General features: G+C 47.0%; 1 non-coding gene across 1 annotated transcript; it reads right to left on the bottom strand.

Moving 5' to 3' along the window:
* Nucleotides 1-214: 214 nt before the first annotated feature.
* Nucleotides 215-318, bottom strand: LOC115898828. The gene has a single exon (XR_004058493.1). It is a non-coding gene; the product is annotated as a U6 spliceosomal RNA (small nuclear RNA).
* Between the last annotated feature and the right edge of the window lie 13,324 nt (nucleotides 319-13,642).

Raw genomic sequence — 13,642 nt, 5'->3', positions numbered from 1 at the left:
CTGCCCCCAGCCCTGGTTTTTATTTCTGTTATTGCACTTTTCAGTTCTATATTTGCCTTTTTTTGTATTAATAATTTCTATTTCTTTGCTGAGATTTTTCTGTTTTCTTATTTGTTCCAAGAGAATTTGTAAAATTTGTAGTTGATTGTTGAAACTTTTTATGATGGCTGCTTTAAAACCCTTGTCAGATAATTCCATCATCTGAGTCGTCTTTAAACAAACTTTTTTTAAAAATTTGCATGTCATCCTTGCACAGGGGCCATGCTAATCTTCTCTGTATCATTCCAGTTGTAGTGTATGTGCTGCCAAAGCGAGCACATCTGAGTCATCCTGATGTTGGTGTGAGTTGGTTATCTTTTCGTATTCAAGTTGTGATTTTCTTGGTTCTTAGTATAATGTGTAATTTTCTATTGTATTCTGGTAATTTGTTTTTAATTAAAATTTTACAATAGCCAAAAATTGTGTGTATATATATATATAGTACAACATAATGTTTTGAAATATATATACACTGTGGAATGGCTAAATTGAGCTAATTAACATGTATTACCTCACATATTTATCATGTTTTTGTGAGAATACTTGAAATCTATTCCCTTAGCAATTTTATTTATTTATTTATTTATTTATTTATTTATTTGAGACAGGGTCTCACTTTGTTGCACAAGCTGGTGTGCAGTGGTGCAATCTGGGTTCATCTCAGCCTTGACCTCCCAGGCACAGGTGATCCTCCCATTTCATCCTCCTGAGTAGCTGGGACTATAGGCACCTGCCACCATGCCTGACTAATTTTTGTATTTTTTGTGGAGACAGAGTTTCTCCATGTTGTCCAGGCTGGTCTTGAACTGTTGGGCTCAAGTGATCTTCCCGCCTCGGCCTCCCAAAGTGCTAGCATTACAGGCATGAGCCACCGCACCCAAACAGCAATTTTCAAGAATACAACACCACCAGGCACACAGTGGCTCATGACTGTAATCCCAGCACATTGGGAGGCCAAAGCAGAAAGATCACTTGAGCCCAGGAGTTTGAGACCAGGCTGGGCAACATAGCAAGAACTCGTCTCTACAAATAAAAAAGTCAGCTGGGCGTGGTGGCACGCACTTGTGGTCCCAGCTACTCAGGAAGCTGAGGCAGGAAGATCACTTGAGCCCAGGAGATCGAGGCTGTAGTGAGCTGTGATTGTGCCACTACACTCCAAAGACACAGGGAGACCCTGTCTCTATTAAAAACAAAAACAAAAACAAAAAGAATACAATACATTACTCTTAACTGTAGTCACTGTGTTGTACAATAGATCTCACTTATTCCTACTATCTAATTGAAATATTGTATCCTTCACCAACATCTCCCCAACCCCCTTCACCCCCAGCCCCTAGTAACCACCATTCTACTCTCTGCTTTTATGACTTCAACTTTTTTAGATTCCACATGTGAGACCATGTGGTATTTGTCTTTCTCTGCCCGGCTTATTTCCTTATATACTGTCCTCCAGGTTCATGATATAGTTTCCTTTGGTTATGTATCTAGTAGTGAGATTGCTGGATCATATGGTAATTCTATTAAATTTTTTTGTGTGTGTGTGAGATAGGATCTTGCCCTCTCCCCCAGGCTGGAGTGCAGTGGCGTGATCAATCACAGCTCACTACAGCCTCCACCTCCTGGGGTCAAGTGATCCTCTTGCCTCAGCCTCCCAAGTAACTGGAATTACAGGCGTGTGCCACCATGCCCAGCTAATATTTGTAATTTTTGTAGAGACAGGGTCTTGCTATGTTGCCCAGGTTGGTCTTTACCTCCTGGGCTCAAGTGATACTCCCTCCTTACCCTCCCAAAGTCCTGGGATTACAGGTGTGAGCTACTGTGCCTGACCTATTTTTAATTTTTTGAGGTGCATCCTGGTCTATTATGTTAGGAGACTCGGAGTCCTATTTAAGTCTTTTATTTTAGCAGGCAGTCACTCTATTTAGGTTTATCATGTAGGTTTTGGCCTAGTTTTTCTGCTGTGTTTCTAATGGCGGTTTAGTCTTCAGAGCCTTTGTGGTGTTATTTTTGTCTGTTTGGTCTATCTGGTACCTCTGAGGCGCCTACTTGTCTCTGGTGCTGCCTGAGGGAACAGGAGAGATTTCTACAGGCCAGGTCTCCACGTCTTTCTTTCTTTCTTTCTTTTTTTGACAGAGTCTCACTCTGTCACCTAGGATGAAGGAGAGTGGCGTGATCATGGCTCAATGCAGCCTCGACCTCCTGGGCTCAAGTGATCCCCCTGCTTTAGCCTCTCGAGTAGCTGGGATCACAGGCGCGTGACGTCACGCCTGGCTAATTTTTAATTTTTGGTAAAGACAAGGTCTCCTCATGTTGCCCAGACTGGTCTCAAACTCCTGGGCTCAAACAATACTCCCGCCTCAGCCTCCCAAAGTGCTAGGAGTACAGGAAGGAGCCACCACGCCCAGCCTCTGGGTGTTTCTTGATGGTGGGGCGATGTGATGAGATCCCCCTACCAGTGCCTTCTGGCTGCTCAGGTGTCTCTGCAGGGAAGCGGAATCCCAGGCCTGCAAGGCCAGTGGGGCTTCCTGGGCCAGGATGCTTGTTGTAGCTGGGTCCCTTTTGCTGGTTCTGCCTCTTTGCCCTAGTGCCTCTGAGCAGGAGAGGGGTTTTCTGAGTCTGGTCACCTGCTGTGGTTATATCATTTTTGCCAGTTTCACCTACTAGTCCCAAGCCTCCTGTTGGGAGAAGGGAGTCTGGAGTCTTCAAGGCACCTAAGGTAAGGGATTGTCCAGGCCTGGCCTCTTGCTATGGCTGCGTCTTTTTGATGCAATACAGGTTCTCTCTGTCAGCCTGGGCAGGGTGGGGTCGGGGGAGGTCCCTTATTGGGGAGGGGTATCTCTGGCCCTGTGGAGAAGGACAGCACTTCTCATGACCACTTACTGTTAGTGGGTTCCCGATCCACCCTCTCACTGTTGGTGTTGGGTTTGCCTCACGTTCTCAGAGGGACTTCCCTTTCATCCAGGGGAGGAACTAGCCTATTAGGGCTGCCTTCCATGGCTTGGATCAGGGTTAGGAAATGCTGGGCTTGAGTTGCCTTCTTCTGGTGAGTGGGGGGACATAAGATGCCCTGTAGTAGTGCTGTTTTTCCAGTCTTGGAATCCTAAATGAGCTAACTTTCTTTTTCTTTCTTTCTTTTTTTTTTTTTTTTTTTTTTTTTTGAGATGGAGTTTCACTCTTGTTGCCCAGGCTGGAGTGCAATGGCGTGACCTTGGCTCACCGCAACCTCCACCTCCCAGGTTCAAGCGATTCTCCTGCCTCAGCCTCCCAAGTAGCTGGAATTACAGGCATGCGCCACCATGCCCAGCTAATTTTGTATTTTTAGTAGAGATGGGGTTTCTCCATGTTGGTTAGACTGATCTCAAACTCCTGACCTTAGGTGATCTGCCTGCCTTGGCCTCCCAAAGTGCTGGGATTACAAGTGTGAGCCACTGTACCTGGCCAAGGAGTTCAGTTTCTTCTTACTGCCATTCATAGTTTCCCTTTGGTTGTCTCTTGTACTATTTCCAGGGTTGATAGTTGTGCTCAGCAGGAAGGAGCAGGGAGAAATAGGTCTATGTTACCTCATCCAGACTGGAAATCTCTATTTTTTAGCCACCAATGCCTCTCAGATCTGACCTTAAACCCAAGCCTCTGTTAACTATTCCATCAACAATGCCTACTCTTTTTTTTTTTTTGTTAGACAGAGTGTCACTCTATCGCCCAGGCCGAGTGCAGTGGCATGATCTCGCCTCACTGCAAGCTCCGCCTCCTGGGTTAACGCCATTCTCCTGCCTCAGCCTCCCCAGTAGCTGGTACTATAGGTGCTCGCCACCACACCCGGCTAATTTTTTTTTTTTTTGTATTTTTAGTAGAGACGGGGTTTCACTGAGTTAGCCAGGATGGTCTCGATCTCTTGACCTTGTGATCCACCAGCCTCATCCTCCCAAAGTGCTTAGCTTACAGGCATGAGTCACCATGCCTGGCCCTTTTTTTTTTTTTTTTTTGAGATGGAGTTTCGCTCTTGTCCCCCAGGCTGGAGTGCAGTGGCATGATCTCAGCTCACTGTAACCTCTGCCTCCCAGGTTCAAGCCATTCTCCCGCCTCAGCTTCCTGAATAGCTGGGATTACAGACATGCATCACCATGCTGAGCTAATTTTTGTATTTTTAGTAGAGACACAGTTTTACCATGTTGGCCAGGCTGATCTCGAACTCCTGAACTCAAGTGATCCGCCTGCCTCAGCCTCCCCAAGTGCTGGGATTACAGCCTTGAGCCACCGCACCTGGCCTCTTTTTTTTTTTTTTTAATACAGAGTCTGGCTCTGTCACCCAGGCTGGAGTGTAGTGGCATGATCTTGGCTCACTGCAAGCTCCGCTTCCCGGGTTCATGCCATTCTCCTGCCTCAGCCTCCCGAGTAGCTGGGACTACAGGCACCCATCACCATGCCTGGCTAATATTTTTTGTAATATTTTTAGTAGAGACAGGGTTTCACCGTGTTAGCCAGGATGGTCTCGATCTCCTGACCTCATGATCCGCCTGCCTTGGCCTCCCAAAGTGCTGGGATTTCAGGCGTGAGCCACTGCGCCCAGCCTCTTTTTTTTTTTTTTTTTTTAGAGACAGGGTCTTGCTATGTTGGCCAGGGTAATCTCGACCTCCTGGCCTCAAGCAATCCTCCTGCCTTGGCCTCCGAAAGTGCTGGGATTACAGGTGTCAGCCACCATACCTAGCCTACAATGCTACTGTTGTCTGTCCTTGAATATGGGCTTCTGTCAATAGTTCACCCTCAGTGCCCATCTTTTATACATCTTTAACTTTGGCCTCTATTAACTCTTATCATTCATGGTCCTCTGGTCTACAATAAAAAATCATGTCTCTCTCAGCTTGATGTGATTTACGATTCTCCTGCCTCAGCCTCCCGAGTAGCTGGGATTACAGGCACGTGCCACCGCGCCTGGCTAATTTTTGTATTTTTAGTAGAGACAAGGTTTCACCATGTTGGCCAGGCTGGTCCTGAGCTCTTGACCTCAGGTGATCCACCTGCCTCGGCCTCCCAAAGTGCTAGGATTACAGGTGTGAGCCACCACGCCTGGCCGCTAATTTTTTTTTTTTAAGAAATGGTACATTAGGGCCAGGCGCGGTGGCTCACGCCTGTAATCCCAGCACTTCGGGAGGCCGAGGCGGGCAGATCACGAGGTCAGGGGATCGAGACCATCCTGGCTAACATGGTGAAACCCCATCTCTACTAAAAATACAAAAAAAAAATTAGCCGGGCATGGTGGCGGGCACCTGTAGTCCCACCTGCTGGGGAGGCTGAGACAGGAGAATGGCGTGAACCCGGGAGGTGGAGCTTGCAGTGAGCCGAGATCGTGCCACTGCACTTCAGCCTGGATGACAGAGCAAGACTCCGTCTCAAAAAAAAGACAGAAATGGTACGTTAGGCTGTTCTTGCACTGCTCTAAAGAAACACCTGGGGCCAGGTGCGGTGGCTCATGCCTGTAATCCCAGCACTTTGGGAGGCCGAGGCGGGCAGATCACGAGGTCAAGAGATCAAGACCATCCTGGTCAACATGTTGAAACCCTGTCTCTACTAAAAATACAAAAATTAGCCAGGCGTGGTGGAGCGCACCTGTAGTCCCAGCTACTTGGGAGGCTGAGGCAGGAGAATCACTTGAACCTGGGAGGCAGAGGTTGCAGTGAGCTGAGATCGCACCACTGCACCCTAGCCTGGCGACAGAGCAAGACTCCATCTCAAAAAAAAAAAAAAAAAAAAAAAAAGGCTGTGTGCAGTGGCTCACGCCTGTAATCCCAGCACTTTGGGAAAGCTGAGGCGGGTGGATCACGAGGTCAGGAGATCAAGACCATATTGGCCAACACAGTGAAATCCTGTCTCTACTAAGAAAAATACAAAGAAATTAGGTGGGTGCCGTGGCAGGCACCTGTACTCCCAGCTACTCGGGACGCCGAGGCAGGAGAATGGCTTGAACCTGGGAGGCAGAGCTTGCAGTAAGCTGAGATCATGCCACTGCACTCCAGCCTGGGAGACAGAGCGAGACTCCATTTAAAAAAAAAAAAAGAAAATAATACCTGAGACTGGGTAAAGAAAAGAGGTTTAATTGTCTCATGGTTCCACAGGTTGTACAGGAAGCATGGTTCTGGCATCTGCTCAGCTTCTGAGGAGGCCTCAGGAAACTTACAATCATGACAATGTGAAGAGGAAGCAGGCACAATTTACATGGCTGGAGCAGGAAGAGAGAGGGTGAGGTGCTACATACTTTTAAATAACCAGATCTTTTGATAACTCACTCACTCACTATAGTGAGAACAGCACCAAGAGGATGATGTTAAACCACTCATGAAGGAACACCCCTATGATCCGATCACCTCCCACCAGGCTCCACCTCCAACTTTGGGGATTACAATTCAACATGAGATTTGGGAGGGGACACAGACCCAAACCATATCAGATGGGGGTCTCACTATGTTGCCCAGGCTGGTTTCAAACTCCTGACCTCAAGTGATCCACCTACCTCAGCCTCCCAAAGTGCTGGGATTACAGGGATGAGCCACCACACCCAGCCCCAGGTTAGTCTTGAACTCCTGGGCTCAAGCAATCCTCCCACCTCGACCTCACAAAGTGTTTGGATTACAGGCATGAGCCACTGCCCACAGTGCTTTTGTTTTTTCATGGAGGCTTCATTACCTAGACATGATTGGTTAAACCATTGGCCATTGGTGATCAAGTCAATCTTTAGCCACTCTCCCCTTCCAGGAGGTTGGGGGTGGGTCTCAAAGTCCCAGTTCCCTATTTAGTTCCTCAGCCCCCAACCTGAAGCTATCTGGAGGCCCCCAGCCACCAGTCGTCTCATTAACAAGCAAAATACACTCTTATCATTCTGGATATTCCAAGGGTTTTTGGAGCCACTTGTCCGGAAACTGGGACAAAACCAAATATATATTCCACAATATCACTCAGCTCCATCACCGTCAATGGTATGTTGTTGAGGCTGGGCGCAGTGCCTCACCCCTGTAATCCTGGCACTTTGGGAGGCTGAGATGGGAGAATCGCTTGATCCCAGGAGTTTGAGACAAGCCTGGGCAACGTGGCAAAACTCTGTCTCTACAGAAATTAGCTGGGGTGTGATGACTTGCACCTGTAGCAGCAGCTACTCAGGAGGCTGAGATGGGAGGATCAACTGAGCCTGGGAGGTCAAGGCTGCAGTGAGCTGTGGTCATGCCACTGCACCCAAGCCTGGGCGAAAGAGTAAAACCCTGTCTCAAAAAAAAAAAAAAGTAATTTTGTCTAGAATTGTGCCATCAGATAAGGCCGAAATAGTCACATGGTTATTGAGCACTTGAGGTTAATGAGGCCAGGTGCAGTGGTCATGCCTGTAATCTCAGCATTTTGGGAGGCTGAAGCAGAAGGATTTTTTGAGCCCAGGAGATGGAGGCTGCAGTGAGCTATGATTGTACCACTGCCTTCCAGCCTCAGCAACAGAGCAATACCCTGTTTCAAAACAACAACAACAACAACAACAAAAAACTATGGGGCTAATAAGACTGAGGAACTGAATTTTAAAATTTATTCATTTTAGTTAATTTAACATTTAAATTAGATACACACCCACTGTGTACCCACAAAAATAAAAAATAAAAATTTAACACACACACAATAAAATAGATAATTCAATTATTGGAAAACTTTAAAAGTATATTTGGAATGACTTATGAATTTGTTGTTGTTTGTTTGTTTATTTATTTATAGAGACAGAATCTTTCTTTGCTGCCCAGGCTGGAGTATGGTGGCACAATCATAGCTCACTGCAGCCTGGAACCTCTGGCCATACGCCACCTCCCCTCCTCAGCCTCCTGAGTAGCTGGGACCACAGGGGAGCACCATGATGACTAGCTAATTTTGTTTAGTTTTTGTAGAGACAGGGTCTCACTATGTTACCCAGGCTAGTCTGGAACTCCTGGCCTTGAGCGATCCTCCCTCCTTGGCCTCCCAAAGTACTGGGATTACAGGCATAAGCCACTGTGCCTGGTCACTTGTGAATATTTTTGTTTTGTTTTTTGAGACAGAGTTTCTCTCTTGTTGCCCAGGCCAGAGTGCAATGGTGTGTTCTTGGCTCACTGCAACCTCCACCTCCTGGGTTTAAGTGATTCTCCTGCCTTAACTTCCCAGGCACACGCCACCACACCCGGCTAACTTTTTGTATTTTTAGTAGGCATGGGGTGTCTCCATGTTGGCCAGGCTGGTCTAAAACTCCTGACCTCAGGTGATCCACCCACCTTGGCCTGCCAAAGTGCTGGGATTCCAGGCATGTGCCACCATGCCAGGAATGTTAACCGATGTTTTCAACTAAATTTTGTGAAAGATATCTGAGTACAAATAAAGTACTTCTGATGAAAATTTAGCTTTCAAAATTGAGATTTGCTGTCAGTGTAAAATACATATCTGATTTCACAGTCTTATTACCACAAAAATAATGCCAAATATCTAGGTAATTTAAAAAATTAATTACATGTTGAAATAAGAATGTTTGGTTATGTAGTTCAAACAAAGTATGTTATTAAAGTTAATGTAACTTATTTCTTTTCCTTTTTGTGTCATCTGTCTGCAACGTCTCATGTTACATCTCCTCCCTGTCTTCCACTTGGGTTGGAAATTGAGGCTGCTGTTCTGTGTCAAAGTGATTTAGTCTCTCAGGCATTAAGATGCTTCATTCTTTTTTTTTTTTTTTTTTTTTTTTTTTTTTTTTTTTGAGACGGAGTCTTGCTCTGCCGCCCAGGCTGGAGTGCAGTGGTCGGATCTCAGCTCACTGCAAGCTCCGCCTCCCGGGTTCACGCCATTCTCCTGTCTCAGCCTCCCGAGTAGCTGGGACTACAGGCGCCCGCCTCGTCGCCCGGCTAGTTTTTTGTATTTTTTAGTAGAGACGGGGTTTCACCGTGTTAGCCAGGATGGTCTCGATCTCCTGACCTCGTGATCCGCCCGTCTCGGCCTCCCAAAGTGCTGGGATTACAGGCTTGAGCTACCGCGCCCGGCAAGATGCTTCATTCTTAATGATGTAATTTGAACTGCAAAATTATTTCGCCTAGTGACAAGGATGTTCTCACTTCATTGGCCATGGAGACTAAAGCCTGCCTCCCACACAGAGCCATTGGCTAGCTGCGCCATCTCTCCAAAGCAACCTCGGGCTGTGCTCCCACCCACTTCAACTACCTCCAGCTGTGCCATTTACCTGCATCCCCGTCAGGCTATGTCCAACTGGCCCCTTCCTTGCACTGGACAATGGGGACTTCTGCTGATTTACAGATCAGGCAGCCTCATATTGACCTGGGAGACCAGAGCCTGTTTCTTATATTCAGCCATTAGCTAACTGCACCTTCAGTCCACAGCTTCTCAAGCTAGGCTTTGGCTGCCTCACTTCACATGGCAACGGGGTTAGTTACTACCTAGTAACAGTTTACCATTACTGCCATAGGCTGAAGAGAGAAACGCCCAACTTCTCGTGCATTCATTGGCTAACTATTTGCAGCAACTCAGGTCCTTTCCACCCTGTACATAGCAACAGGGGCTTCTCCCTAGAACCGGCTGCTTCATCCCATTGGCCACCAGAAACCAGATCCCACCTCCCCGATGCAGCCATTGGTCAGCTGCACCATCTATCTACAATCCCCCCGATTTGTTCTAGACAAGAAATCTCAAACTGCTGGTTTCTATGAACTCTGCTGCCACCACTGCTCATCTGGCTGGACCTCGAACTTGGTCATCTGTTATCTAATCCACCGTCAATAATTCCCTTGTAAAAATCTAAAATCTGGGCCCCTGTTAACATTTTCACCACTTCTGGACCAACTTCAAACCCTTTTTTTTTTTTTGAGACAGTCTCGCTCTTTCTATCGCCCAGGCTGGTGTGCAGTGGCGCTATCTCGGCTCACTGCAACCTCTGCCTCCTGGGTTCAAGCAATTCCCCTGCCTCAGCCTCCCAAGTAGCTGGGATTACAGGTGTGAGCCACCACATCCAGCTGATTTTTGTATTTTTGGTAGAGACGGGGTTTCACCATGTTGGCCAGGCTGGTCTTGAACTCCCAATCTCAGGTGATCTGCCCACCTCGGCCTCCCAAAGTGCTGGGATTACAGGCGTGAGCCACCACGCCCGGCTTCCCAGCAGTATTAATTTAGTCTGACCTCAATCTAGTGCTTTGATAACTCTTCCACCATCAATGCCTTTCTGGTATAGCTTAGCATTCAGCCTTTGACTAACTATTTCCCCAGCAATGCCCCGCTGACCTGGAGCCTGAATCAAGCCTATTCATTTTTCCACCGTCAATGCATACTAGGAATGATCTCAAACTTCACCTCTGTGAACTCTTCCAACATTAATGACCTTGATAAAGACTACCAAGGTCACATCCCTAGTCCCGAAAGAAATGGGTTTATTAACCTGCTGCAGCAAGGAAGACCACGCCCCACAGGAACTGTGGGGATGTCTTACCTAAGGTAACTTAACTTGTTCCAGTTTGCTCAGGACTTTCCTGCTTTTAGTACTGAATGCCCTTGTCCCAGTAAACCCCATTCCTAGGCAAACAGGGATGGCTGATCACCTTAGTGTCAATGAACAAAGGAAGAAATGGGATTACTATAAGATATAGGAGTGGAGTTTAGGTAAAATTTAAATGAAGCAGTGTTTTGACAAGCCCAAAGCAAAGGAGGTTGGTATGGAAAAGGATCAACATTAGGTTCAGCCTGTGAAGCGGACCTAAGGTCCTTTTTCTTCAGAAACACAAAAGAAGCTGGGCGTGGTATCTCGCGCCTGTAATCCCAGCACTTTGGGAGGCTGAGGCGGGTGGATCACTTGAGGTTAGCAGTTCGAGACCAGCCTGGCCAACATGATGAAACCCTGTCTCTACTAAAAATACAAAAATCAGCTGGATGCGGTGGCACACACCTGTAATCCCAGCTACTCGGGAGGCTGAGGCAGGAGGATCACATGAACCCGGGAGGCAGAGGTTGCAGTGAGCCGAGATCACACACTGCACTCCAGCCTGGGCAACAGAGCAAGACTCTGTCTCAAAAAAAAAAAAAAAAAGAAAAAAGAAAAAAGAAAAATGAAAAAACAAAACAGCAACAAAAAAGAAACACGAAAGATAGGCTGTGTGCAGTGGCTCAGGCCTGTAATCTTAGCACTTGAGGTGGGCGAATCCCTTGAGCCCAAGAGTTCAAGACCAGCCAGGGCAACATAGTAATATCTTGTCTTTACAAAAAACGAACAAAGGTAGCTGGGTGATGTAGTGTGTGCCTGTAGTCTCTCAGCTACTTGGAAGGCTGAGGTGGGAGGATCACTTGAGTCCAGGAGGTTGAGGTTGCAGTGAGCTATGATCATGCCACTGCACTTCAGCCTGGGTGACAGAGTGAGACCCTATCTCAGCAAAAAAAAAAAAAAAAAAAAGAAAAGAGAAAAAGAAAAGAAAAAAAAAAACACTAAACATAGATGTGAAGTTTTGACTTCAGAGACCCATTATCTGAAGCTCTGCACCTGGGTCAGAAATCAAGGCTATTTCTCTGTGTCACAGTAGCTTAGATCCTCCAGGGAAGAGTAGGAGGTTTTATTCTTATTGATATTGTTTCAAACAGGAAAATTTCCGATAGTCTATGATTTTAGAGAACAAGGTTTCTCTGCAGGGCTAGGACTAGGGTAAGGTGAGGGAGGCATTTGCCTTAAGTGTAAAATGTAAGGGGGTATTAAAAAAACTCAGTAATCGGCCAGGCGCGGTGGCTCAAGCCTGTAATCCCAGCACTTTGGGAGGCCGAGACGGGCGGATCACGAGGTCAGGAGATCGAGACCATCCTGGCTAACACGGTGAAACCCCGTCTCTACTAAAAACTACAAAAAAAACTAGCCGGGCGAGGTGGCGGCGCCTGTAGTCCCAGCTACTCGGGAGGCTGAGGCAGGAGAATGGCGTGAACCCGGGAGGCGGAGCTTGCAGTGAGCTGAGATCCGGCCACAGCACTCCAGCCTGGGTGACAGCGTAAGACTCCGTCTCAAAAAAAAAAAAAAAAAAAAAACACTCAGTAATCAAGATCAATACCATTTGATTGATTGATTGATTGATTGAGACAGTGTCTCACTCTGTCCCTCAGGCTGCAGTGCAGTGGTGCGATCATGGCTCACTGCAGTCTGGACCTCCCAGGCTCAAGAGATCCTCCCACCTCCTCACCTCCTGAGTAGCTGGGACTATAGGTACACGTCACCATGCACAACTAATTTTGTTTATTTTTTGCGGAGATGAGGTCTCACTATGTTGCTCAGGCTCTTCTCAAGTGAGCTGCCCACCTCGGCCTTCCCCAAAATCCTGGGGTTACAGGCGTGGACTATCGTGACCAGCCAAGATCAATAACATTTTTTGTTTGTTTGAGATGGAGTCTCGTTCTTTCACCCAGGCTGGAGTGCAGTGATGTGATCTTGGCTAACTGCAACCTCCACCTCCCGGGTTCAAGCTATTCTCGTGTCTCAGACTCCTGAGTCACTGGGATTACAGACACGCGCCACTACGGCCGGTTAATTTTGATATTTTACTAATACAAGAGACAGAGTTTCACCATGTGAAGGGGTGGCCTGCCCCTCCACACCTGTGGGTGTTTCTCGTTAGGTGGAACGAGAGACTTGAGAAAAGAAATAAGCCACAGAGACAAAGTATAGAGAAAGAAAAGTGGGGCCCAGGGGACTGGCGCTCAGCTTACAGAGGACCCATGCCGGCACCGGTCTCTGAGTTCCCTTAGTATTTATTGATAATTATCTTTACCATCAAAAAGATAAGGGAGTGGCTGGACAATAGGATCATTGTAGGGAGGAAATCAGCGATAAGACATATGAACAAAAATCCCTGTGACATGAATAAGTTTAAAGGAAAATGCTGTGCCTTAGATGCATATGCAAACATCTCCATAAACCTTTTAGCAGCATTGCTCCAGCAAGTCCCACCTTATTCCTAAAGGCAGTTTTCTCCTTGCTCAGTAAACAAAGCATACAATCGGGTTTTACATGGAGATGTTCCATTGCCCAGGGACGGGCAGGAGACAAATGCTTTTCTCTTACTTGAGATTAAGAGAATGGTGATGACCTTTAACCAGCAAGCAGCCTTTAGGCACTTGTTCAACAAAGCACATACTGCACAGCCCAAAATCCATTAAGCCTTGAATCACCACAGCACATGTCTCTTGCAAGGACAAGGTTGGGGGTAGGGTCACAGATTAACAGCATCTCAAATACAGAACCAAATGGAGTCTCTTATGTCTACTTCTTTCTATATAGACACAGTAACAGGCTGATCTCTCTTTCTTTTCCCCACAACCATGTTAGCCAGGTTGGTCTCAAACTCCTGACCTCAGGGGATCCACCCACTTTGGCCTCCCAAAGTACTAGGATTACAGGCCTGAGCCATGGCGCCAGGCTCCTCTTCTCTTCTCTTTCCTTTCTTTTTTAGACAGGGTATCACTCTGTTGACCAGGGTGGAGTGCTCTGTCGTGATCTCTGCTCACTTGCAACCACCGCCCCCCAGGTTCAAGCCATCCTCCCACCTCAGCCTCCTGAGGAGCTGAGACTACATATGCACACCACCACACC

This window comes from Rhinopithecus roxellana, chromosome 7, assembly GCF_007565055.1.
Source record: "Rhinopithecus roxellana isolate Shanxi Qingling chromosome 7, ASM756505v1, whole genome shotgun sequence".
Taxonomy (NCBI): Eukaryota; Metazoa; Chordata; class Mammalia; order Primates; family Cercopithecidae; genus Rhinopithecus; species Rhinopithecus roxellana.
The sequence above is the reverse complement of the archived record's forward strand: the minus strand, read 5'-3'. Positions and strand labels throughout refer to the sequence as shown.